This window comes from Rhincodon typus, chromosome 33 (genome assembly GCF_021869965.1).
Source record: "Rhincodon typus isolate 14 chromosome 33, sRhiTyp1.1, whole genome shotgun sequence".
Taxonomy (NCBI): domain Eukaryota; kingdom Metazoa; phylum Chordata; class Chondrichthyes; order Orectolobiformes; family Rhincodontidae; genus Rhincodon; species Rhincodon typus.
The window spans coordinates 3,791,756-3,818,007 of record NC_063364.1 but is presented as its reverse complement, the minus strand read 5'-3'; the positions used below and the strand labels follow the sequence as shown (position 1 = coordinate 3,818,007).

The window sequence follows — 26,252 nt, the reverse complement described above, 5'->3', positions numbered from 1 at the left end:
AGCACTGACTCAGGACCCAAACCATGCAAGGATTAGGATACACCAGTCATAACACAAGCCACCAACTGCCTCTCCCTTCCCTCCTGCTCATCACCTCTCCTGAACCATCTCGTTTGCACTTTCCTCTCCTGATGCTCACTATTTTGCAGTCATCACTTCACTTGTCGCCTCTCTCCACAGTGAGAGATCGTGAGAAAAGGAGCAAGATGCAGGAACCAATTGAGGAAGAAAGAAGAGATAGGAGGGTCCAGACCCGAAACGTCAACTTTCCTGCTCCTCTGATGCTGCTTGGCCTGCTGTGTTCATCTAGCTCTACACCTTGTTATCTCAGTCAATGTCTTGATTGTATCTGCAATGACAGTGTTGTCCCACTAGGACAATGTGTCAGAGAGGCATTTGGGAGTCCCTGCCAACATACAAATGCACGTGGCTTACAAGAGCATACAATATGGACTTGCTATGCCAAGGGCCAGCAGCAGTTTTCCTCATGAGTGCCAGATGTTGCAGGAATGTAGGGTGTTATACAGATAATGTTCCCAATCCTGCTGGCACTGATGCCATGAGTTTGACTGAACAGCACATCTTGCGACAGTAGAATGTGTATTTTTTCACACTGGCACTACGCACAGGATCACAGCTCCAGCAGTGTTAAGATGAAAGGGTCAACTATCATGCAGCCACTGAATCAGAAATACAATGCAGTGAAACAAAGATGTCCATGGCCACGAGGGAACCCAGGCTCCCAGTCACCAGATGGGGATATCCTACAGTGATATTGAGGTGTTATGGTGAGCCTGGAATTTTAAAGCATTGAGGGTGTCATGGACCTGTCTGCCATATCGTTCTATCAGGCACACAAATAAGTTCTCCTTTCCACCAAGCTTCCTGTTCCTCAGAGCAGCAGATGATTCTGGCCTCTGTTTATAAAATGAGACAACAGAAAGACTGAAAGTTAGAATTTAAAGGTCAGATAAGTTGTTGAGTAAATAACAGGTTCATTTTCTACAAAATAGAACAAAGGACTGCGGACACCGGAGATCTGAAAAAACCAAAAACAGAAATCGCTGGAGAAACTCAGCAGGTCCAGCAGCATCTGTAGAGAGATACCAGAGTTAACCTTTCAAGTCCAGTGACCCTTCTTCAGAACTGAAAAGTTAACTCTGTTTTCCCTCCAAAGATGCTGCCAGACCTGCTGAGTTTCTTCAGCAATTTCTGTTCTTGTCTGTTTCAAATCTCCAGTCTAGAAGAGTGTAAAAGGTGTGAAGAGTACCATCCCAGGTATGGAGTAGTATTAAAGTTGTGGATGGGCTTATGTTTTACACAGATATAAGGTTTGTTGTGGAGAAATGCAGTACCTGCTATGAGAGGGAAATGGAACTTATTGGAATCGTCTTTAATAATGAAGAGGGTGTGAAGTTGAACTTGTAGCCTGTCATATGCAGTATTCCCATTCTGAATTTCAAGTGATTTTTATATTTCAAAGTTGGTCACAAAAGGCTCTATAAGATGGTTGTTTGAGATGCAACGAACTTGCTTTTGGGGATTGGAACCATGACTCTGCCTCAGGAGAGAACAAGAGGAACATTCAAGACTGATACAAATCAATGACATTCCCTGAAACCAATCTAAGAGAGTATTATCAAATTGAAAGGGTTAGTCAATGACAAAGATACTGAATGTCTCAATCTCTCAACAACAGAGGATGAGTAATCAACATAACCATTCACCTTATTCAGAAGGGGACTTCTAACTTGTAAAAGGTCAAATGATGAGACAGCAATATTTTCTATCATCTTTTAAAATTTGTTGGAAGATAATGATAGATAGAGTTCCACCAAAAGCCTTGGAATCAGCTCATTGTCAAAGCAGCTAAAGTAATTAACAGTCATAGCTTCTATCAGGAAATCCCAACAGAAAGAAGGAGGCATGGTGAGGGCTGGAAAGCCAGGAGTGGGACTGAGGCAGTGCAATGGAAAGTTGGACCCTCTTGTTACCTTTTTTTCTTATCTTATTCTAGGTTAGTGTGAATGGTGCCACTTATGTACGGTATGTATGCAATTTTATATTGAATACATGTGACAATAAATGATTCAATTCAATTTGCTCCAACTGCAAATTCATCTGACAACCAAGCTCCTGGAAATTTAACTACAAGAAACTCCACAGCCACTGAGAATCCTTCATTAAACAAGGCCTCTTGAACCTTCAACATCATCCAAACAACAGGGCCTGCCTGGTGGGAAAAGGAGAATGTAAACCAGAGACTGAGTGAACCACTATTTGTGTCAGTTCTACTACCTTCACAAGCATCGTGTGTGGGAGTGTTGGTGCGGAAATGTAAATGTGAGATGTCACAATTAAAATTCAGGATAAGTGGTTGCAACAATTAGCTTTCTTTAGTTTAAAGGTCACAGAGGTTTTCGGCTGGAATTATTTAACTAACGGAGGATAACAAAACTCACACCTCTTTAATATAAACCAGGGCGGAGGAGATAAAGAGAACACACAAACTCTGTCTGTGACAGGTCCCTGAAGTCATAGAGTCATACAGCATGGAAACAGACCCTTTAGTCCAACCAGTCTATGCTGACCATGTTCCCAAACTAAACTAGTCCCATTTGCCTGTGCTTGGCCCATATCCTTCCAAACATTTCCTTTTCATGAACTTATCCAAATGTCTTTTAAATGTTGTAACTGTACCTGTATCCACCACTTTGTCTGGCAGTTTATTCCACACATAAACCACACTCTGTGTGAAAAAAAAAGTTGCCCCTTATATCCTTTTTAAATCTTTCTCCTCTCACCTTAAAAATATGCCCCAGTTTTGAACTCCCTCACTCTAGGGAAAAGACTGTTGTCATTCACCTGATCTATGCCCCTCATGATTTTATAAACCTCAATAAGGTCACCCTTCAACCTCCTACGCTCCAGTAGAAGAAGTCCCAGCCTTTCCAGATTATTTTTATATCTGAACCCTCCATTCCTGGCAACATGTGGTAAATCTTTTCTGAACCATCTCCAGTTTAATAGTATCCTTCCTATAACAGGGCAACCAGAACTGCACACAGTACTCTAGAAGAAGCCTCACCAACATCCTGTACAACCTCAACATGATGTCCCAACTACTACACTCAAAGGTCTGAGCAATGAAGGCAAGTGTGCTAAATGCCTTCTTAACTACCTGTCTACCTGTGCCACAAATTTCAAAGAATTATGTCAGAGATAGCAAGAACTGCACTTGCTGGAGTCCGAGATAACACAGTGTGGAGTTGGGGTAACTCAGCAGGCCAGGCAGCATCAGCGGAGCAGGAAAGTTGATGTTTTGGGTCGGGACCCTTCTTCAGAAATGGGGAGGGGGAAGGGACCTCAGAAATAAATAGAGGAGGGGTGGGGCTGGGGTAGGTAGGTGAGTACAGGTAGGAAGTCCTCTCACTATTTCTGAAGCAGGGTTCCAACCCGAAATGTCAACTTTCCTGCTCCTCTGATGCTGCCTGGCCCGTTGTGTTCCTCCAGCTCCACGCTGTGTTATCAAAGAATTAGGTACCTGAACCCCTAGGTCTCTATGTTCTACAACACTACCCAGGCTCCAACCACTAATTGTATAAGTCCTGTCCTTGTTTGTATTGCTAAAATGCAATACCTCGCATTTATCCAAATTAAACTCCATGTGCCACTTGTCAGCCCATTGACCCAATTGATCAAGATCTCTTTGTAATCTTAGATAACCTTCTTCACTGTGCACTATACCAGCAATTTTGGTGTTAACTTTAAATTTACTAACCATGACTCCTATATTCTCATCCAAAGCATTTGTATAAATGACAAACAAAAGTGGACCCAGGACCAAACCCTGTAGAACACTGCTAATCACAGGCCTCCAGTCCAAAAAAGCAACTTTCCACCACCACCCTCTGTCTCCTACCATAAAGCCAAATTTGTATCTGGCTGGCAATCTCACCCTGAATCCCATATGATCTAATTTTACTAATTAGTCTACCATGTGGAACCTTGTCAAAGGCTTTAGTAAAGTCAAAGTAAACAACATCTTCCACTCTGCTGTCATCAATCTTTTTGTTTACTTCATTAAAGAACTCAATCAAGTTTGTGAGACATGATTTTCTTGCACAAAACCTTTCTATCCCTAATCAATCCTCGCCTCTCCAAATGCATGTAAATCTTATCTTTCAGAATCACCTCCAACAACTTCCCTACCACCAATGTCAGACTCACAGGTCTATAGTTCCAGGCTTCTCCTTACAGCCTTTCTCAAAGAATGACACAACATTAGCCACCCTCCAGTTGTCCGGTACTTCACCCATATTTATAGATATTACAAATATTTCTGCTAGGGGGCCCACAATTTCCTCCCAAAGGATCTTGGGATACACTTGATCAGGTTCTGGAGATTTATCCACCTTTATGTTTTATAAAACCTCCAGCACTTCCTCTACTGTAATGTGAACTGTTTTCAAAACATCAATATTTATTTCCCTGAGTTCTCTAGCCTTCATTTCTTTCTCAATAGTAAAAACAGATGTGAAATATTCATTTAATTTCTCCCCCATCTCCTGAGGTTCAACGTAAAGACAACCTTGTTGACCTTTAAACGGTCCTACTCTCTTTCATATCTGCTAATGTGGTATACTGTATCCGCTGTTCCTGTTGTGGCCTCCTATACATCGGGAAAACCAAGTGGAGGCTTGGGGACCGCTTTGTGGAACACCTATGCTCGGTTCGCAACAAACAACTGCACCTCCCAGTCGCTAACCATTTCAACTCCCCCTCCCACTTCTTGGATGACATGTCCATCTTGGGCTTCCTGCATTGCCACAATGGTGCCACCCGAAGGCTGCAGGAACAGCATCTCATATTTCGCTTGGGAACCCTGCAGCCCAAGGGTTATCAATGTGGACTTCACAAGCTTCAAAATCTCCCCTCCCCCTACCGCATCCCAAAACCAGCCTAGCTCGTCCCCACCTCCCTAACCATTCCTCCCACCTCAAGCCCCACCCCCATCTCCTACCTACTAGCCTCATCTCGCCTCCTTGACCTGTCCGTCCTCCCTGGACCGACCTATTCCCTCCCTAACTCCCCACCTACATTCACCTTTACTGGCTCCAACCCCGCATCTTTGACCTGTCTGTCTCCTCTCCACCTATCTTCTCCTTTATCCATCTTCTATCTGCCTCCCCCTCTCTCCCTATTTATTTCAGAATCCCCTTCCCCTCCCCCATTTCTGAAGAAGGGTCTAGACCCGAAATGTCAGCTTACCTGCTCCTCTGATGCTGCTTGGCCTGCTGTGTTCATCCAACTCTACACCTTGTTATCTCAGATTCTCCAGCATCGGCGGTTCCTACTATCTCTCTACTGTCTCTCAAGTTGCTCTCTTGCTGTTAATATATTTGTAGAACCCTTTGAATTATCTTCAACCTTATCTGCCAAGGCTATCTTGTGTCCACTCTTTGCCTTCCTGGTTTCCTTAAGAACGCTGCTTTACTCTTCACTCTTCAAGGGATTCAGTTGATCCCAGTTGTCTATATCTAATATATGATTTTTTAAAATCCTTGACTAGAACGTCGATCTTTATTTATCCACTGTTCCCTAATCTTACCAGCCTTGCCTTTCACTCTAACGGGAACATAATGCCTCTGAATTCTCGTTATTACATTTTTGAAGGCTTGTCAGTCATCCCTTTACCTGCGAACAGTCTACTCCAATCAACTTTTGAAAGTTCTTGTTTCATATCATTAAACTTTGCCTTACTCCAATTAAGAGATTTAACTTATATGGAAGGGTTATCCTTTTTCATAACTACTTTAAGATCACTCATCTCAGCATTCCCCGTACTAACACTTCAGTCACTTGCCCTGCCTTATTTCCCGAGAGAAGGTCAAACTTTCCTCCTTCTCTAGTCAGAGTATTTTTATATTGATAAAGAAAATTTTCTTGAATGCGTTTAACAAATCCTTCACCATTCAAGCCTTTAACACTACGACAGTCACAGTCAATGTTTGGAAAATTAAAATCAGCTACTATTACAACCTTATTATTTTTACATATATTTGAGATCTCTCTACATATTTGCTTCTGAATTGCTCTCTGACTACTGGGGGGCCTATAGTACAATTCTATCAGGTGATCATCCCTTTCTTATTTCAACTGATATATTTTCACTAAACGATCCTTCAGAAAAATCTTCATAATTAAAGCAGTAATGTTTTTCTTAATCAAAAATGCCACTCCCCTCCTCTCTTGCCTCTCTTCCTATCCTTGCTATAACACCTAAAACATGGAACATTGTGCTGCCACTCTTCTCCTACCCTCAGCTGAGTTTCTGTAATAGGTACAACATCCCAACCCCATGTTCCGATACATGCCCTGTGTTCATCAGCCTTATCTTTAAGACCTCTTGCATTGAAATAAATGCAGTTTAATTTTTCAGAGTTACTTCGTTCTCTGACTTGCTCTTTTCTAATTCAGAGCCATCTTCATCTTTCTGTTTACACCGATACTGAGAAGCCCCTATCCCCTTCTCTAAAAGGTTATAGGGTCCTGAAATGAAGCTTGCAAATCTCCCTGCCAGGATATTACAAGTATTACAAAAATTCAACCAATAGAATCACAGATTCCCTACAGGGCAGAGAGAGGCCGCTTGGCCCATTGAGTTTGCACCAACCCTCCGAAGAGCATCCCACCCTGACCCAGCCTCTAATTCTATCCACGTAACTCCGATTATACCGTGGCTAACCCCCACCTAGCTTACACATCCCTAGATACTACAGAGCAATTTAGCATGACCAATCCACCTGACTTGCACATCTTTGGACTATGGAAGGAAACCAGAACACCTGGGGGAAACCCACAGAGACGGGGAGATCATGCAAACTCCACACAGACACCCGAGGGTGGAATAAAACCCAGGTCCCTGGTGCTGCGAGGCAGCAGTGCTAACCACTGAGCCACCGTGCCACCCCAACCCTGTAATGTTTCACTGCATCGTGTGCTACATAAATGCAAGTTGTGCTAGCCACTGAGCTGCCGCAAAGTGTAATAAAGATTATGTGTATTTAAGTATTTCATTTGAAAGGCATTAATTAATGTAGAATACAATCATCAAAAACATAATGGAAAGTCGGATGATGGAGCATTGGAGTCGTTGGTTTGAAGAAAGAAGAGAGACGATGGACTGACCTGCATACCAACACACAAATTAGGAACAAAGGTGGGTTAATCAGCTCTTTGAGTCTATTCCACCATTTGATAAGATTGCAGTTAACCTAATTATAGCCTCAATTTGACTTTCCAGCCTTCCCATTATACTCATGACACACTTGTTTATCAAGAATGTATTTAAGTCTACTGTAAAGGTTTTCAACCACCTAGTCTCCATTTTCCTTTGACGAGAGTTCCAGAATCTCAACACCCAGAGAAAAGAATTCTCCTATTCTTTAGTCTTAAATAGGCGACACTTTACCTTTTTCTCTTCACAATATAAAATTTCTTGCCCATACTTTTAATTCTTTTTCTGTAACTTGAGTTGACTTGAATCCACTGCATTATTCATAAATAAAATGCAAGATATATTAGGCCAGGTTTGCTCTTACAGGGTATCAATTGGATTCTCTACTAGTTTGCTCCTTCCCCTTTCTGCATAATTTTTATTACACACAAAGTATAAGCCACAACAGTGCAGTGATGTAAATGGGCAAATATCAAGGTTTCTCCTTAACCAAGCATTGGGAAGTGGGAGAACTGAAAAGCTGTGTGAATTGTAGGCAGTGGATTCAAGTCACTCAAGTTACAGAAAAAGAATTAAAAGTATGGGTAAGAAATTTTATATTGTGAAGAAAAAAGGAAACTGAAAAAAAAATGCCTAAAACAACTCCAAACTTGAAGGAATGAAACTCTGTACTTAACTTAGTTCATTTTCAGTGCTAATGACTTTATTGGTAGTTATTAACATTTATCACACCATTACCTAACCTTGTGATTATTAGCTGAAATATCGGTGGTGTCTTTACTTTATATGTCAATGTGTGCACAGCAACTTCACAAAATGCAATGTATGTTAATGATGAACAATATGCTATTGTCAGATGGAAAATGCAGAGTAGTGTATCTCAGGTAGCAATGCTTGGCTATTCACATGTAACTGGGTATCTGCCCCTTGCCTGAAGTTGCATCATTTGTTCAAGAATAACACACACCTTTAGCCTCACTTGTAGAAAATTTGGCCCAATATTTTGAATTTGTTTTCATTGTTTTAGTCTCTCCTACAGGAAGAAACATACTTTCAACATTAGCTCTGCCGAGTCCCCTCAAGATTTTATGTTTGTCAATAACATATTTCAGTAACTGGTATATCCTGATCCAATAGAAAATTAATTGAGCATAATCAATCAATCAGCTAAAGCTCAGGAAGTAACATGATGAAATTGGATCATTACAGTTATGAAGAAAGGTCATATGGTGAAATATTTAAGTATATGGAGCAGAACTTGCCAAATGCAAGATGTCCTGGACACCAACTGACAATTCAGATGTTATAAATAAAATGCTGGACTTAAGCAAAAATGACAAGTTTAGGTTGCCAAGATCAGGTTTCAAATGAGGAAATTAAACGTTAATAGGTTTACTTTTGCATGACCGAAAGTCAAAAAGTTAGGCAGAGTTACCAAGTCTGGACGGTCATATCGATATCAAATGAATTTAATGAAATTACAGAAATTCTGAGCTGCTGGAGATCAAAGTTCATTAATTCAAGGAATTTTATTTGAGCAAAATGTACACAAACCGATAGATTTCAAAATTGGCACAGAAATTATTACAGAGAAATTAGGAGAGTGAAAAGTCAGAAAAAGATGAATGTTTGGTTCGGTGAGAATAATGAACAATCATGAACATAGACCTGAATGAACAAGGTGGGGTTGAGGGGGAAGACAACAAATGAAAACTGCTAGAGTCAGATTCAAGAAAGCACATGACACAGTGCACAGAATTCGAAGAGTCTTGATGTTTTCTTCCTGTAAGAGAAGCCTTGGCTCAGTATTATCACCCTTGTCTCATAATCACACACTATAAGCTCAAATCTTACCCTTGTGTGTTATATTCCTTGCATTAAAATAAATACAATTTAGACTGCCATGTTTATTAACTTGGCCCTGCCTGTTGTTCTTATAAACTTACTTGACCTAACCTCTAGCTTCTCCTAATCACTCCACATGCTGACAACCTGCTCTGGTTCTCCAACATCAACCCCCACAACCCACCACTATCCCTGAACCTGCCCGTCCCCCACACACACAAAATATTCAAGATTACATTAAACTAATCAATGAGCCCCTGAGCTACAGAATTCTACAAATTCACAACCCTCCGAATGAAGAAATTTTTCATCTCACTTCTAAATATTTAGCCCTCGATCTAGAAACTAAGATCCCAGTTTTAGTCTTTCTATTTCATAATTATCTTGTTGCTTTTTGTGGGACCTTGCTGTGCACGCATTGGCAGCCATGTTTTGTTACGACAACAACAGATGAAAAGTACTTCAGTGCCTTAATTTTTGAGATGCCCTGGAATCATGAATAGCATTATTTAATGCAAAGAAAACCCCACAGGGATTAGTTGCACAATTGTCCTCACAGATGTTGATAGAACCACTTCCTAAAGTGAACAGGGTAGAGATCCTAACAGACGAATGAGTGACTAAACCATAACAAGTGATGATATAACTGGAAAAAGAAATCTTAAATATTACAGGAAATACATTGACTTACGTGTTCAATCCAATTTTGAAATCTTGTGGAGCTTAATTGTTTCCATCTCACTTGCGTTTCAAACTTGCTCACCCACAAACCACCCAGACAGATGTTTTATAGATTACTGCACTGGACTTTGGCAGGAAACCGTATCAAAGTTTTGATAAGTGTGGTTATGTAGAGTTCACAGTTATGAAGAGAGATCGGATGGTTTGGGGTTGTTTTCCTTTGAGCAGAGGAAACAAAGGGGCACATGACAGAGAGATATAAAATTATGAGCGGCATAGATAGGATAAACAAATAGAAACATTTTCCCTTGGTGAAGGGATCACTGCCTAGGGGCACAGATTTAAGATTAGGGGCAGGAGGTTTAGAAGGGATGAGAGGATTATTTTTCCACCACCCAAAGGGTGTCTGTAAGGATAGGAGAGGCAGAAACCCTTATAATATTTAAGTAGTATTTAGAATGTACTTGCAGAGTCAAGGTGTGCAGGGCTATAGACCAAGTGCCAGAAAATGTGATTAGAATAACTGCGTGCTTGTTTTTGAATGGCATAGACTTGATGAGTCTTTTACTGTGCTGCAGACCTCTATGACTGCAATTCTCATCAAAACACTAACTAGGCCAACCTTTGACATCAGACATGGGTTCACCTGCACATCCGTCAACTTGGTCCACTGCATCCGCTGCACTGGATGTGACCTCCTCTACATTGGTGAGGCCAAGTGGAGACTGTTTTACAGAGCATCTGCGCTCTGTACGCGACAAACACCACCACCTTCCAGTTGCGAAACATTTTAACTCCCCCTCCCACTCCCTGGGTGACATGTCCATCCTAGGCCTCCTCCAGTGTCACAATGACGCCACCTGGAAACTGGAGGAGCAGCACCTCATATTCCGCCTGGGAGCCTACAGCCCAATGGCCTGAATGTGGATTTTACCAGTTTCAAAATATCCCCACCCCTAGCCTCATCCCACGACCTGTCCATCTTCTCTCCCACCTCACTGACCAATCCTGACCACTGCCTACATGCACTCACCTATCACCATCCCATCTACCTTCCCTAGTTGCACCCCTCCTCTCTCTATGTCTGAGCTCCCTTCCCTCTCCGCATTTCTGAAGAAGGGTCCCAACCAAAACATCAGCTTTCTTGTTCCTCTGATGCTGCCTGGCCTGCTGTGTTCCTCCAGCTCCATACTTTGTTATCACTAACTTGGCTTTACCTGCTTTAGACAATCAGCTGCTTTACAATTCCATCAAAGACAGTGATTACTTGTGCCAATTGGTGAATCTCACCAAACATTTTAAACAAAAACCCCAGCCTTGAAATTGCACGAAGGGATAATGGCATTATTCCTCTACTTTGATAGATGCCTTAAACCATTTAAACTCATTATGCTGAAACTTCTGAAAGGGAAATTAAAATTTCAAATGAAAGATTTCTGACTGGCTGGATATGTAATGTAAGGCAGGGGACAGCTGTACTGAGAGAAATCTGAATCAGGATCACTTGATGACTGGATAATATGCTTTGAAGGATGACTATGTAATTTCTGGCTGTATTCAAATCTGAAGAGCAGTAAGGAAAGGAAATTAAAATGTTACAAGTCATTATTCATTTTCTACCAAAGGCATTAGGACAGCACCATTTTATTTGACTGTTGACTTAAAACGTTTCACATCAAAAGACAATCCATGGGGATAACCAGAAAGACCACAGCTAATACACATCAATTCCGGTTAACAGACAAGTTCGGTTCATTACTTCTAGTTTGTATAATATTATAATCCTAGAAGATTGTGAATTATACACAAGGACAGAGTAATGGATTCATGAGATATGAGCTGTTCTGGATTCAGTGTGTAAACACTGAGTACATGGACACACTGATTGGGATTTTGTTATTCAAGTAGTGGATTACTGGATCATATCAGCATCAGCCAATATAGTAGTTCAACTTTGAGAACTTGGACTTGCCTGATTTAATGAACAATCTATCAGATCCCTGAACTCTTCCAGTTTGACAAAGAACACAGGTATGAATAAGCTGTTTTCAGGTCACCCAGATTTAACAGTGAGCAGCCCACTCCAAGAGGGAATGTTAGAGTGATCTGTAACTTTGTGAAACTTCAATTCAGACTCACTGAAGACTGGTTTTCCTGTACTTGCAGTACTTGAAACTTCGCATTTAGGGGTCAATTTTCAATCCACACTTCTGGATTCAGATTTTAAGTCTAGACAAATACTCCATGAGAAATGACTGTGGGAAAGGGTCAGCACTGGCAAAAATAGCAGCCAAAAAGCCTCCAAAGATCCTGGTCTAAGAAGAAAATAATTCATCTCCTTTGATCTTCTGGCCTTTGCTGACTGCCCTGTTTGAATCCTTCTTCTTGAAGTGGGGCTGAGCACAAGGGTTTTGTCTTTGAAATGGGTGCTCTTCCAACATTTTAAGGGATTGGAATAGGAAAACGCAGAGGAAATGATGGTTCTATCAACCCTATCCTGAGTAATTACCTTGGCTTGCCCCTTTATTGAATGTACCATAGGATCAAGTGGAACTGTGGGGAGGCAGATCTATTTTCCTCCCAACACCCCCCAACCCCCATCACTTTTGCAAACTGGAGAAGAGCATTCCAGGAGCATTTGAAAATAGCTCATTAACTAAAATCTCTGACATTTAAAATCATTATAAAAGCAGCCAGTTAGCTAGAACGTGGATCAGTTTACCACCAACAGCATGAGGTTCTGTTCAAAGCAGACATGAGACCTGTCTCTATACCCAAACTGGAGTAAAAAACAAAATCTCAGTACTTTGTCATCAGGCGGTGAGTAATCAAAGACCTGCCTTTGCGCAAGAACTGGAGAATCACCTTACCGTACAGAAAGCTATTCAGCCCATTACAATTGTACTAGCTCTTGAAAAGAATCCCTGCTCTTTCCCAATAACCGTGCAATTCTTTCCCCGAGCTACTTCTCTACCCTTGGATAAATCAGAGTTCAAAGGTAAAATGAAAAATTACACATGTAAATTAACCCAATTTTCTTAAGAAAAGAAAGAAACTGAAGAAAGAGCTGTACAATTTAAAAAAAGACAATTTTCCACAATATATTCAATGTTTAATTAAATTTTAAAGTCACATTTTTTGACTGATCATACCACATGACATTCTGCAATTGTGCGATATTGTTTCTTCTTGCTTTTTACTATACACAAACAGTTCTAATTTAAATTCTCAACCTAAATTCCATGCATCCTTCATTCCATTACTACTCATTGTTGTAAGTTGCAGGTAAGCAACAATGAACTACTGAAACCAAATATACAGCAGAGGCTTACAGTACATTTAAGGCTTTGATTTGTTTGTCTGGTTATGGTATTCCTCATGTCTTGCATTATTTATGTACATTTCAATGTAATTCCAGTGTCAAAATCATAACCTCAAATCGCTGGTTATTGCAACTAAAATTGGTAAATTACATCTGTTCCTGTAGAAAATACAGATGTGTAAATTTATGAAATTTAAATGGTAACACATTTTCTAAGAAATTGAATTTTAAGTAATCAAGAATAAAAATAGTTACATCCACAAACAAAACACATTTCACAGATTAAAGCATACAAATTAGGCAGTTATCACATCTATTCTCAACACTTTTTTGAAACAAAAAATGTTTCCATAACCTTGAAAGACACCATATACAAACACTGCAATTTAAGATATAACAGTTACTTTAAGAATTGCAATTGAAAAGTATTATATTACCTACCCTGAAAAACAATATACATTGAAACTTTAAAACAGTCAAAATAGTTCATAAATTTACACATTGGCAAAAAATTGTTTACGGCTACATGCCATATTCTGCACCATCGGGGATATACTTGAGGTATTGTTTCACATTTTTAACATGGAAAAAACCTCCACGCATATTGGAATATTAAGAACATTTACAAAAGAACTGCATTCTTTAGCAAATAAGTGGAACATTTCTTTCCAAACTCACTGAGTTTTACAAATACTGAACAGTACTTTGAGGCAATGTTAGAAATATTAAGAATGTGACAAACATTTCAATCACATTCTTCATGTTGGGTTGGTCCTTCAATGAAGGGCCGTTTCATCTACAAAGTCACAACCGTATGACATGTCATGCTGTTATACTGTATCAAAAAGAATCCAGTTTATGAGTTAGTTGCAAACAAAACTCAAAAAAGGATAATTGTGGCAAATATTAAAACAAAATTCTATACCTCTGATGAGTCAAGGAATGGAACAAACAAGGTAGAATGACAGGATTAATAACCTTCAAAAACTGTTTGAAAGTTACAGTAGTTGAACATTATTTCATGTGCAAGGTGTATAAATCACATGAATTTTCCTGGTGTTAAAAAAAGATTTTGTTCAGTGTTTCAAATAATTCAGCCTGAAAGTTGGTAGCTTCTGTATTGTTGAAAATTCGTTATCCAGTTAAACCATGTGCAAATTACTTCACAGATCAGTTCTTCCATTCACATTTGTCAAGAAAACATCCTTACAATAGTTTTCAGGAGATGGATATCTCGTGATCTATGAATTGTTTCAGTCTTTCCACATACTGCGCATAAAGCTCAATGTCATTGTGTCCTGCTCCCTCGACCCAGAGAGGTTCCACTGCTCTTGGACATTGCTCATACATTGCAAGGCCATGGGAAAAATCAATCACCTCATCTGCGGTGCCATGAATTACCAGCACAGGAGAAGATACCTTGGTTATCTTGTCAATGCTGAAAGAGATTTTAAAAAAAAAAGAGAAAATTAAAGGAATAACGTACTATTAAAATAGCATTATGTTAGTCAAGTCTTAATGATAAATATTTCCTCTAGGCTGTGTTAGTGCATGATCACACAGTAATGCACAGCATACCATGCAGGGGACAAACAGGCTGTATATAAAGTGATGGTCCCTTTAAAATGCACACATGGTGTGACAGTTTCAAAGAAACCATATTAAACAATAACTGACTGGGTGCAGCAAAGGAAAATTAGCGGGAACAATAGTTAAGGTCAGGACAAACTTAAAAAAAAAATTAAACATAATTTCAATTTTATAAAAATTACTTCCTTAAGCCTCTTGACTTAGGAGGTACCACTCAAATGTTGCTCAGTCACGTCACTCTTGCAAAAATCTGGGTTGTCAATTCACGCCTCAACCTAAATACTCGAGTAAATAATCCAGGTTGATATTTTCAATGCAGTACCAAAGTACTAGCTTTCAGATCAAGCACAGAACTCAAGACACTCTCAAGCCAATACTTATTGCTTAACCAATACCATAGATTACCTTGGTTATCTGTTTCAGTGCTAATTTTGGAATCTTATTGGGTGAAAATGACCTGTCTCAATTCTCTAAATTACAACAATGACTAAACTTCAAAACTGATTCATTTGTAGTGGTGAGTTGGAATGTCCTGCTGAAAGGTGCTACTTAAATGTAAGTTCATTAGCTTTCTGAATCCAAAATATTAAGCAAATAGTTGGACAAAGCAAAGTATGCTGAATTTTGCAGAAAGCCTCGTCAGCGTTAAATTACCTAATTTTTCAATGCTATTAATACAAATTTCTATTTTATACCCCAGGGTGTGTAATATCACTGATGGAAAATTTAAAACACTCTTGAATTCATTAAACTATTGATGTCCAATAAAGTACCCAATAGTTACATATTGAGAATCCAACTTTTTTTCTCCGCTTGCATGCCATGTGGGTATTGCTTGGCAGACCAGCATTTATTGGCTAATTACATACTTGATTAGTTTTAAAACAAGAGAAATAGAAACATAGCTCATTCAGCCCTCATGGCTGACCTATACTTCCAGATTGTTTACTTGACTTTGACTTGATGTCCTTAACCAACAAAAACCTATAAACTCAGTCTTGAAAGCCACACAGTTGCCCACTCATTTAATCTATGTCTCTAAGTGACTTTGTGCTCCCAACTTCACCACTTGCTGTGCATCACAAACTTGTGTCATATACAAGCTTAATTTACTCCTTCATCCAAGTCATTACTAAACATGTAACCAGACTGAAAGACAAAGCCCCAGTACAGATCTTTGGAGAGCACCAGTTATCATACGCCACCAAAGCACATACCCTTTACTGCTGCTGGTTTCCAAGACATGAAATGACATCATTGTTGGTCTACTTGGCCTGTTATGACATTTCCGTAAACACCTTCATATTTTTCTGTTTGTTGCTAAAACAGGAAGATACTTGTTTATTGAGTTATTTACATCTTTGGATAACGCATGGTAGCAGATCCATTAACTAAGACAAGTACATTTACCGGCATTGTGTGAGTATTTTAAGGTGCTTTCTGCTAAAGTTATTATGCTGTTGCAATAGTCACTCTTAGTAAATTAACACTATCAACTGGTTTACCCTGCATTAAACTGATATTTCCAAAATATAAACCGAAGAACTGCGGATGCTGGCGATCCGAAACAGAAACTTCTTTGGATAGGTGAACTCTCCGCATCAGATAGATGTTTTCACTGCCTCTAGCACTCTCCTGCTGCCTGGACCCCTCCTTCTGGCCATTTACTTGCACTTGACTTGTTCATTGACACGTTGACTGTTCCCATCGGTTGCCTTAACCTCCCTGCACCCCTCACACATTTAAACTTATCACCCTCTGAGCTGTCTGCACTCCATGCTCTCAGATTCAATCCTGAATCTGTAATCAAGCCTTCCAACAAGGATGTTGCTTCTGTCTGGCATACTGACTTCTACATGGTGGAGGCTGAGCACCAGCTCTCAGACACCTCCTCCTATCTCACCCTGGTCCATGACCTTACCATTGAGCATCAGGCTATTGTGTTCTTGACTGTCACCAACCTTATTTCATCTGGGATCTCCCTGTTAATGGCCTCCCAACTCGCGTACAACCCACTTCTACCTTCTCCCTAAAATCTACAAACAGGACTGCCTGGACAGACCTATTGTTTCTTCTGTTGGGCAGGAACAGGCACTTATTTCTTTCTACCTCAACTGAAATTGTTTCTCCCCCTATCCAATCCCTTCTCGCTTATATCCGCGATTCTTCTGGCGTTTTACATTGGTTTCAAAATTTCCAGTTCGCAGGTAGTAGCCACGTCCTCTTCACCATGGATGTGCAATCCAAAGGACTGTAAGCCACAATTTGTCACCTCCAATGAGATGCCATGACTAGACAGATCTTCCCTTCCCCTTCCCCTCCCCTCCCCTCCCGTGTCAGCATTTCGCAGGGGCCATTCCCTTCAGGACACCTTGGTTCACTCTTCCTCCATCTTCTCTTGCCCCCACGCATCTTCCAGTGCAATCACAGAAGGTGTAACAGCTGGCCATTTACCTGCTGCCTCCTAATAATCTAAGGCCCTACATGTACCTTCCAGGTGAAGCAGCAACTTACCTATACTTCATTCAATCTAGTCTACTGTATTCACTGTTCAGTGTGGTCTCCTTTTCACTGGGGGGCAGAACGCAGGTTTGCGGAACACCTACATGCTGTCTGCAAAAATGACCCTGAGCTTCCAGTTGCCTGCCACTTCAACACACCATCCTGTTCCCACGCCAGCATTTCTGTTGCAGGCCTGCTGCAGTATTCCAGCAAGCCTCAGTGCAAGCTTGAAGAACAACATCTGATTTTCTGCTTGGGGATCCTTCAGTCTCTAGGACTCAACACAAAGTTCAATAACTTTAGAGCCCAAGCCCATCCTTCCAAGTTTATTTTACCCATCCCATACCCAGTCATGTTATGACATGGGTTGTTTTTTAGCATAGTCACCCATTCTCACATACTCCCAGACCCATTTTCACATTATATGTAGAGCTCACCCATTTTATCCTACTCTTAAATCTTACTATCATTTATTTGGCTTTTCCTGTGTCTTGGCCTGCTATCCATAATCTCATTTATCTACCCCTTTCATATATCTCTCTCACCTCCATCTTCGACTAACTCTTCTCCCCCTCACCACAAACTTTAGCTTCAACATAAATACCACTTTTTCCTACCTGCTAACGGTTCTGATGAAGAGTCACTGGACTTGAAACATCAACTCTGCTTTCTTCTCACAGATGCTACCAGACCTGCTGAGTTTCTCCAGCAATTTGTTTTTGTGACACTTCCATAATTGTGCTTTTCTTCCAGTTCAAATCATGAAGTTTGAATTCCATTGCAATTATGTACTGAACTCTCCAAGTTCAGTTTGTTTTTGGCATCAATCTTTTGTTTTAATTAAGCAATTTGCAATTAACTTAATATCGAACAGAGATTTTGGTACTCCTGCCAGAGTTAGTTAATCTCTATTCTTCCGCTACATAACTCACCAGCTGCGGATTTCTGCAGTCCTCAATACCTATTCTCTCAACTTTTTATGTCATTACTAGAGTGAAATGGGTTATTTTGTATTGAATTTTATGCAGTACAGATTACACACAAACGTGGAAATGCAGAGGTCTTTGCCCATATCAAATGATGATCAGTTTAATGAAAGGAGGCTCATATCTGATAATAGTAATGCAAGAAAACACTGTGTAAGATGAAGCTATGTTCCTTTAAGGTCAGAAAATTAGCCTTAAGTCATTGATTATTGAAGAAATGGCACAAATTAGAAATGCTTATAACTTTCAGGCTCTAGGTTAAATGCATTAAGTGACTGTCAATTTTTTAATAACATCGGTGATGCTGGACAAACAAGTACATACTAGATGCAGAACACTACCAAATTTCCTGCATCATAATCACTATTTCACTTTTCTTGGGTTGTCATAATGACATTACCCTCACAACCTTGGCACAGGTTCAGCATCCAGTGGCAACAATGTAAATTTTTGACCATAGAATGCTTCCTGATTAGTGAAGCAGTTGATTTGTTACAATAATGACCTGAAGCAAAAGGTCTTACCACCACTACCTGATCATGCTTGCAAAAACTAAAATAACTGAAGTGACTGTAAACCCATTATATAGAAATAGAAAGAATACACAACCATAGAATCCCTACAATGCAGAGAGGCCATTCAGTCTGTCGTGTCAGCACTGATCCTTTGAAAAGCATCCCACCTAGACCCTGGCCCCTACCCTATGCCCGTAATCCCACATTTACCACCTAGCCTGAACATCCCTGGACACTACTGGGTAATTTAACATGGCCAATCTACCTAGCCTGCACATCTTTGGACGGTGGGAGGAAACCCACACAAACCCACACTGGGAAAACGTGCAAACTCCACACCGATGGTCACCCAAGGCTGGAATCAAACCCGGGTCCTTGGGTGATGTGAAGCAGCAGAGTTAACCACTGACCACCATGCCTCCTAGTATAGCACATAGAACTTAGTGGACTGCATAGTAGTAGAAAAGGAAATAGTACCATTTTATTTATTAGCAGACTTGTAGCGGATTACAGGAATACAAAAGGTATGTTTATAACACATGTTTATCACAGAAGTGTAATGGTCAAAACAAGGCCATTCACCCCATCACCTCTGCACCAGTGCACCAACCGAACCAAATGTGGGGAATAAGATTTGTGAGCTACAAACTCAATTATCCCTGTGAAAGTATGACAGAGTGGCAATAATAAAAATGTGGCTTCATAATGGTGAGGGCTGAGAGTTTATTACTCACACATACAAAGAGTTCACAGAAGATAGGGAAAGAAAAAGGCAAGTTTAACAGCAGTAAGGAAGACATGGTAATGTTGGAAAGAGAGGATATCCTTGAACAGGCAAGAACAAAAGTTGTTGGTTAAAGTTGTAGAACAAAAAAGGACATGATCACACTATTCAGGTATTCAATGTTGTGAATTGTGAGAGAAAGAGATAGAGCAACAAATCTCTAAGAAATCATAGGTGTACAAGATCTGAGCAGCATTTGACTGAATACAGTATCAATGAGTACAACTGAAGTCAGTAGGAATCAAGGGTTGATTAGTTGGAATCACATCTATCATAAAGGAAGATAGTTACAGTTGGAGGGCAACCATCTCAGTTCAGGAAATCATAGCAGTAGTTCATCAAGATAGTGTCCTAAGACCTACCTTCATCTAGTTCAATAACGACCTTTCCTCCACCAGATCAGAAATGGGATGTTTGCTGATGGTTGCACAATGTTTAGCACTATTCATGATGACTCAGACACCTGAAGCAGTGTCTGGTTCCATATGCAGCAAGCCGTGGACGACACCCAGGGTTGAGCTAATAAGTGGCAGTTAGTATTCATGCCACAGAAGTGCCAGGCAATGATCATCTTCAACAACACAGAATCTAACCATTGCCCATTGACATTCAACAGCATTACTACTGCTGAATGCCTGACTGTCAACGTCCTGGGGGTTGCCATTGACCAGAAACCAAACTGAACCAGCCATACAAATACTGCAGCACAAAAACCAGTCAGAAGCTAGGAATTATGTAATGAATAACTCACTTCCTGTTTCCCTAATGTCCACCATTTACAAAGCACATGTCAAGAGTGTGATGGAATAATTTCCACTTGCCTGGATGAGTGCAGCTCCAACAACACAAGAACTTCAACACAATCCAGGTCAAAGCATTCTACATGATTGATGTGGCACCCCATCCACTTCCTTCAACATTAAGTCCCTTCACAACCGATACACAGAAGCAGCAATGATGTGCAAGATGCACTGCACAAGCTCACTGAGATTCATTAGCCAGCACCATCCCAATCAAGGATGACAGCAGCAGATATATGGGAACACTATTAATTGCAAGTTCTGCTTCAATTCACACACCATCCTGACTTGGAACTATATCACCATTCTTTCATTGTCACTGGGTCAAATTTCTGGAACTCCCTTCCAGCAGCATAACGGATATCTCCACACTCCAAGGACTGCAGCAGTTCATGAAGGTTGTTGAACACAATCTTCCAGAGCAATTAGGGATCAGCAAACATTAACCTAACCAATGTTGCACAGTTTCATGAACTCAAAATTGGAAGGAGAAAGAGGTGGGTTTCATACACAAGATAAACGCAAAGGGAAATTAAAGCAAATAAGAGTGAAAATAGGAAAGAGTTCGGGACTGGGTCAGGGTGGCTGGGGAAACTAGAGAATCAACAGACACAGCTGAACATACGGCTTCAATTAAGCCCTTGCATTTTGTCGTGGCAAAGTAGGTTGAATAATAGTGGGAAAAAGCTAAATGCTCAGTCTCCATCATGTCCGCACAATACAGGGTGGTTTTTAGCAGTAGTGTTAAAGCTGCTAAGTCACTTGACCAGAAATGTTACTTAAATGTCAAGATGTGTGCAATGAAAATCAACATCTACACAAGACCATAAGACATAGGAGCAGAAATTAGGCCATTTGGACCAACGAGTTTGCTCTGCCATTCAATCATGCCTTCTCCCTGTAAAGTTTGATCCCTTTGATAATCAAGAACCTAACTGTCTCTATCTTAAACATACCCAAAGTCCTGGTCTCCCTCTGTGGCAATGAATTCCATAGATTCACCACCCTCTGGCTGAAGACGTCTCTCCTTATTTCTGTTCTGAAGGGTCATCCTTTTACTCTAAAGCTGTGCACTCGGGTCCTAGTCTCTCCTACCAACATCTTTCCAACATCCACGCTGTCCAGGCCAGTGTTCTCTAAGTTTCAATTAGATCCCTTCTCATCCTTCAAAATTCCATTGAGTATAGACTCAGTCTTCAAACATTCCTCAAATGTTAAGCTTGTCATTCCTAGGATTATTCTCATGAACTTTCTCTAACTTGCTCCAGGGCCAGTTCATCCTTCCTGAGGTATGGGGCCCAAAATTATTTTTTAAAATTCATTCATGGGATGTGGGCATCGCTGGGTATGCCAGCATTTATTGCCAAATTACCCAGAGAGCAGTTAAGAATCAACAACATTGCTTTGGGTCTGGAGTCACATGTAGGCCAGACCACACCAGGATGGCAGTTTCCCTCCCTAAAGGGCGTTAGTGAGCCAGATGGGTTTTTGCCGACAATGGATTCACAGTCATCATTAGACTCTTAATTCCTGATATTTATTGAATTCAAATTCTACCATGGCTGGATTTGAACCTGTCCCACTGAACAGTCCAGTGATAACACCACTATGCCTCCCCTAATTTACTCAATACTCTAAATGTGGCCTGACCAGAGCCTTACAAAGTCTCAGAAGTGCATCCCTCTTTTCTATTCTAGTCCTCTCGAAATAAAAGCCAAGATTGTATTTGCCTTCCTAACTGTTGACTCAACCTGCAAGCTTACCTTAAGAAAGTCCTGAAGTAGAATTCCCAAGTTTCCTTTGCACTTCAGATTTCTGAATTTTCTCCCCATTTAGAAAATAGCCTATGCCTCTAATTTTCATACAAAAGAACATGACCTCACATTTTCCCACGTTGTGTTTCATCTGCTACTTCTTTGTCCACTCTCCTAAGCTGTCTAAATCCTTCTGCAGCCTCCCCACTTCCACAATACTACCTTTCCCTCCACCTATCTTTGTATCATCTGCAGACTTACCCAGAAGGCCTTCAGTTCCTTCATCTAGATCATTAAAGGTACAAAATGAAAATTTGTGGTCTCAATACTGATCTGTGCAGAATATCACTTCACTAGCTGCCATCCTGAGAAAAGACCCTTTTGTCCCCACTCTCTGCTTTCTGCCAGGCTGCCAATCTTCCATCCAGGCTAGTACCTTGCCTCTAACACCATGGACCGTTATCTTAGTCAACAACCTCCTATGCAGCACCTTGTCAAAGGCCTTCTTAGTCCAAGTATATAACATCCATTGGCTCTTTGCTCGTTATCTCCTCAAAGAATTCTAACAGACTTGTCAGGCATGATCTCCCCTTGATGAAACCATGCTGACTTTGCCCTATTTTACCATACACTTCCAAGTATTCAGAAATCTCATCCTTCACAATGGACTTCATAATTTTATCAACAACTGAGGTCGGGCTAATCAGCCTATAATTTCCTGAATTTTGTCTCACTCCCTTTTTAAATAGGGAGGGGTGGGGTGGGGTGTACATCAGCAATTTTCTAATCCTCTGGGACCCTCCCTTACTCCAGTGATTCCTGAAAGATCACATGTAATGCCTCCACTATCTCTTCAGCTATCTCCTTCAGAAATCAGGGGTGTAGTCCATCTGATCCAGGTGATTTATCCACCTTCAGACCTTTCAGTTTTTCTAGCATCTTCTCCTTGGTGATGGCCACCATACTCACCTCTGCCCCCCGACTCTCTTGAATTTTTGGCATATTACTCGTGTCTCCCACCGTGAAGAATGACACGTGCATGTTGTCTCAAGAGGTGTACTGCATGGTTCTTCATGGTGCGTCATGTTCTAAAATGAATTATATGAAAAGGACCTCAGTGCTATGCCCTGTAATACAGATTATCTTGCTTTTAACTCGTATAGTTTAATTATCATCTTAAGTAAACACTGACTGTGGTGAATAAGAGTTCAATTATTTGGTGAAGAAACCACATAGGAATAACAGCTCTTCTGGTTGTAGGATACAGTCCAAGATGAATTGTCTGACTTTCATTTCCTTCTCTTCTCTTCCCTCCCACTAACCCAGTTATTATCAATCAACATCTAAGAGATACAGGATCCTGATTGCTTGCATTCTATTAATTCATTGTCTTCTGTTGGTGGGAGAACTTCTGTTTATTCTAAGCAACTATCTTGCAGAAAAAAAACTCGCATTAGAATTGTTTGTATTTGATTCAAGCAATGGAACTAGTGTGCCTATAATTTTGACCAAGAGGGTGAGACCAAGTGCGTGTCATGACAGAAAGGAAATAATTTTGTGCAACCAGCGACTCTACTTGGATATTGATAAAGAATAAAATAAAAAAAAGGACGTAAAGCTGCGACAAATGTTATACTACGTAGAGGTTAACCTCACAATTTCACCATTAGTTGGAGACTTTAGGAGAGGATCGTTTTGCAAAGTAGCATTAACAGGCACAGGGCTATTGGGACAGCCATAGGATCAGAGAACACCGGGGTCCCCACCTCTGGGTCAGAAGGCCTGCATTCAAGTCCCACCTGCTCCGTAGGGGTGTCGAAACTTATGTCTGAACAGGTTGGTTAAAATATCTCAAAGCACTGGCAATTGGGCCCAGTATCTGGTAATATTGGGATGGGGCTTCAGATTATCAAGCAATGGTAGTTATTTTAGCAAATAGCAAAATTGTGAGCTGGGAGACTGGGAAACATGATTGGAGATCAGTGGGATGAAAGATCTGTTGTTAGCCCATTTCAAACCATCAGGTCCCAAACTGCAAACTTTCTCGTCAGTCAGTCAATTTCCTGACATCTTCAGTCCTCAAAAATCACCTCAAACTTCCTTCCTCATTGCTGATTCCTGACATTATATCCCCGGTAAAGCATTAAAACACAAATTTTGTATGACTAAAACATCGTAAACTGGGCAGGTTCAACTTCCGTAACCATGGAACTTCCATAAAAATTAGGAACAGGAGTAGACTGTTTTGGCCCCTTGAGCCTGCTCTGTCATTCAATAGGAACATGGCTGATTACACACACGTTTATTTTCCTGCCCTTTCCCCACTACCTTGATTTTCTTCCTGATCAAGAATCTATGTCAGCCTTAAATACACATAAGGACTCTGCCCTCACAGCTCTCTATGGCAAGGAGTTCCAAAGGCTCTCAACCCTCAAATTCCTCCTCATCTCAGTCTTAGGTTGATACCCTTTATTTCTGAGACCATGCCCTCTGATCCTAGACTCACTCATAAGAAACACCCTCAGCATTTACCCGGTCAAGCCCCTTAAGAATCCTGTATGTTTCAACTCCATCACCTCTCATTATTCTAAACCCCAGTGAGTAGAGTCCCAACTTATTTAACCTTTGCTCATAAGACAATCCCTTCATACTGGAAATCATCCATGCAAACATTCTCTGAACTACCTCCACTAAAATGATATCTTTTCATAAATAAGGGGATCAAAACTTCGCAATACTTCAGATATACTCTCATCTGCACCTTGTACAGTTGCAGTAAGATGTCCCTACTCTTGTACTCAAACCCCATTGAAATATGAGCCAACATACCACTTGCCTTTCTGATTACTCGCTGCACCTGTATGCTAGTTCTGTGTTTCATGCACAACTACCCCCACGTTGCAGCTTTCTGCAGTTTTTCTCCATTTAAAAAACACTGTTCTTTTGTTCTCCCTCCCAAAATGAACAACTTCACACTTTACCACATTATACTTCATTTGCTAACCTTTTACCCATTTACTTAACTTCTCAATATTTCTAAACCGTATCCTCGTAACCTGCCTTCCCTTCTGCTTTTGTGTTTTCATCTGCAAAATTTGGCTACAGTTCATTTACTTCCTTTCCCCAAGTCATTAATATATATCGTAAATAGTTGCAGTCCCAGTGCTGATCCCACTGGTCACAGGTTGCCAACCTGAAAAATAAACCTTCATCACAACTCACTGGTTTGTGCCCATTAGCCAATTCTCTATCCATGCCAATATACTACTACCATTGGGTTTTATGAGTTAATCTCTTGCGAGGTACCTTTTTGAATGCCTTCTGGAAGTCCAAATGCAACACATCTACTGGTTCCCATCCATCCACTCTGGTTGAGACTTCCTCGAAAAACTCTAACAAATTACTCAGACATGATTTCCTTTTCATGAAGCCATGCTAACTCTGCTTGATTAGATCATGATTTTCCAAATATTCTACTATTACTTCCTTAATAACTGATTCTAATTTTTTTTTAAGAAGCAATGGATTTTAGGCTAATTGGCCTACAGTTACCTGCTTTGTGCCTCCCACCCTTTTTGAATCAGGGTGTCACATTGGCAGTTTTATAATCCTCCAGTACCTCTCCAGAATTTGAGGATTTTTGAAAAATTACAAGGAATGCATTCATTATCTCTTCAGCTACCTCTTTTAGGATCCTAGGATGCAAACCATCATGTCCAGGGATTTAACTGCCTTTGGCTCTCTATTTTTTGTCTAATACTACTTCTTCAGCGATGGTGATAGTACTTAATTCCTCCCTTGTATTCCCTAGTATTAATGGGGTGTTTGAAGCATCTTCCACTGTCAAGACTAATAAACAAATATTTGTTTAACTCTTCTGCCATTTCTTTGTTCCCCATAACTGTCTGATCAGATTACTTTTCTAAGTGAACTGTGTTCACATTAACTTCTCTCTTCCTTTTTAATTAAAGCAGCTCTGGTAGTCAGTTTTTATATTTCTCATTAATTTGTCCTCATGGTTTATTTTCGCTATCTTTATTAGCTTTTTAGTTCTCCTTTGCTGGATTCTGAATTTATCCCGGTCTTTGGGGCTATCACTAACTTGTGCCTCCTTTTCTGCTTTTTCTTTCAACTTAATACTATCCTTAACTTCTTTGGTTAGCAATGATTGGCTTATTCCTCTCTCAGAATCTTTCCTTCTTACTGCGATATATTTTTTGTTGAGAGTCACAA

The 26,252-nt window shown here is 40.4% G+C and overlaps 1 non-coding gene across 1 annotated transcript in view; it reads right to left on the bottom strand.

Moving 5' to 3' along the window:
- Positions 1 to 12,856: 12,856 nt before the first annotated feature.
- LOC109936373 overlaps positions 12,857 to 26,252 on the bottom strand; it is a 31,578-nt gene continuing 18,182 nt past the window's right edge. Inside the window, exon 2 of the transcript XR_007265420.1 lies at positions 12,857 to 14,526. This is a non-coding gene — a transcript (uncharacterized LOC109936373). The remainder of the gene's footprint in view (positions 14,527 to 26,252) is intronic.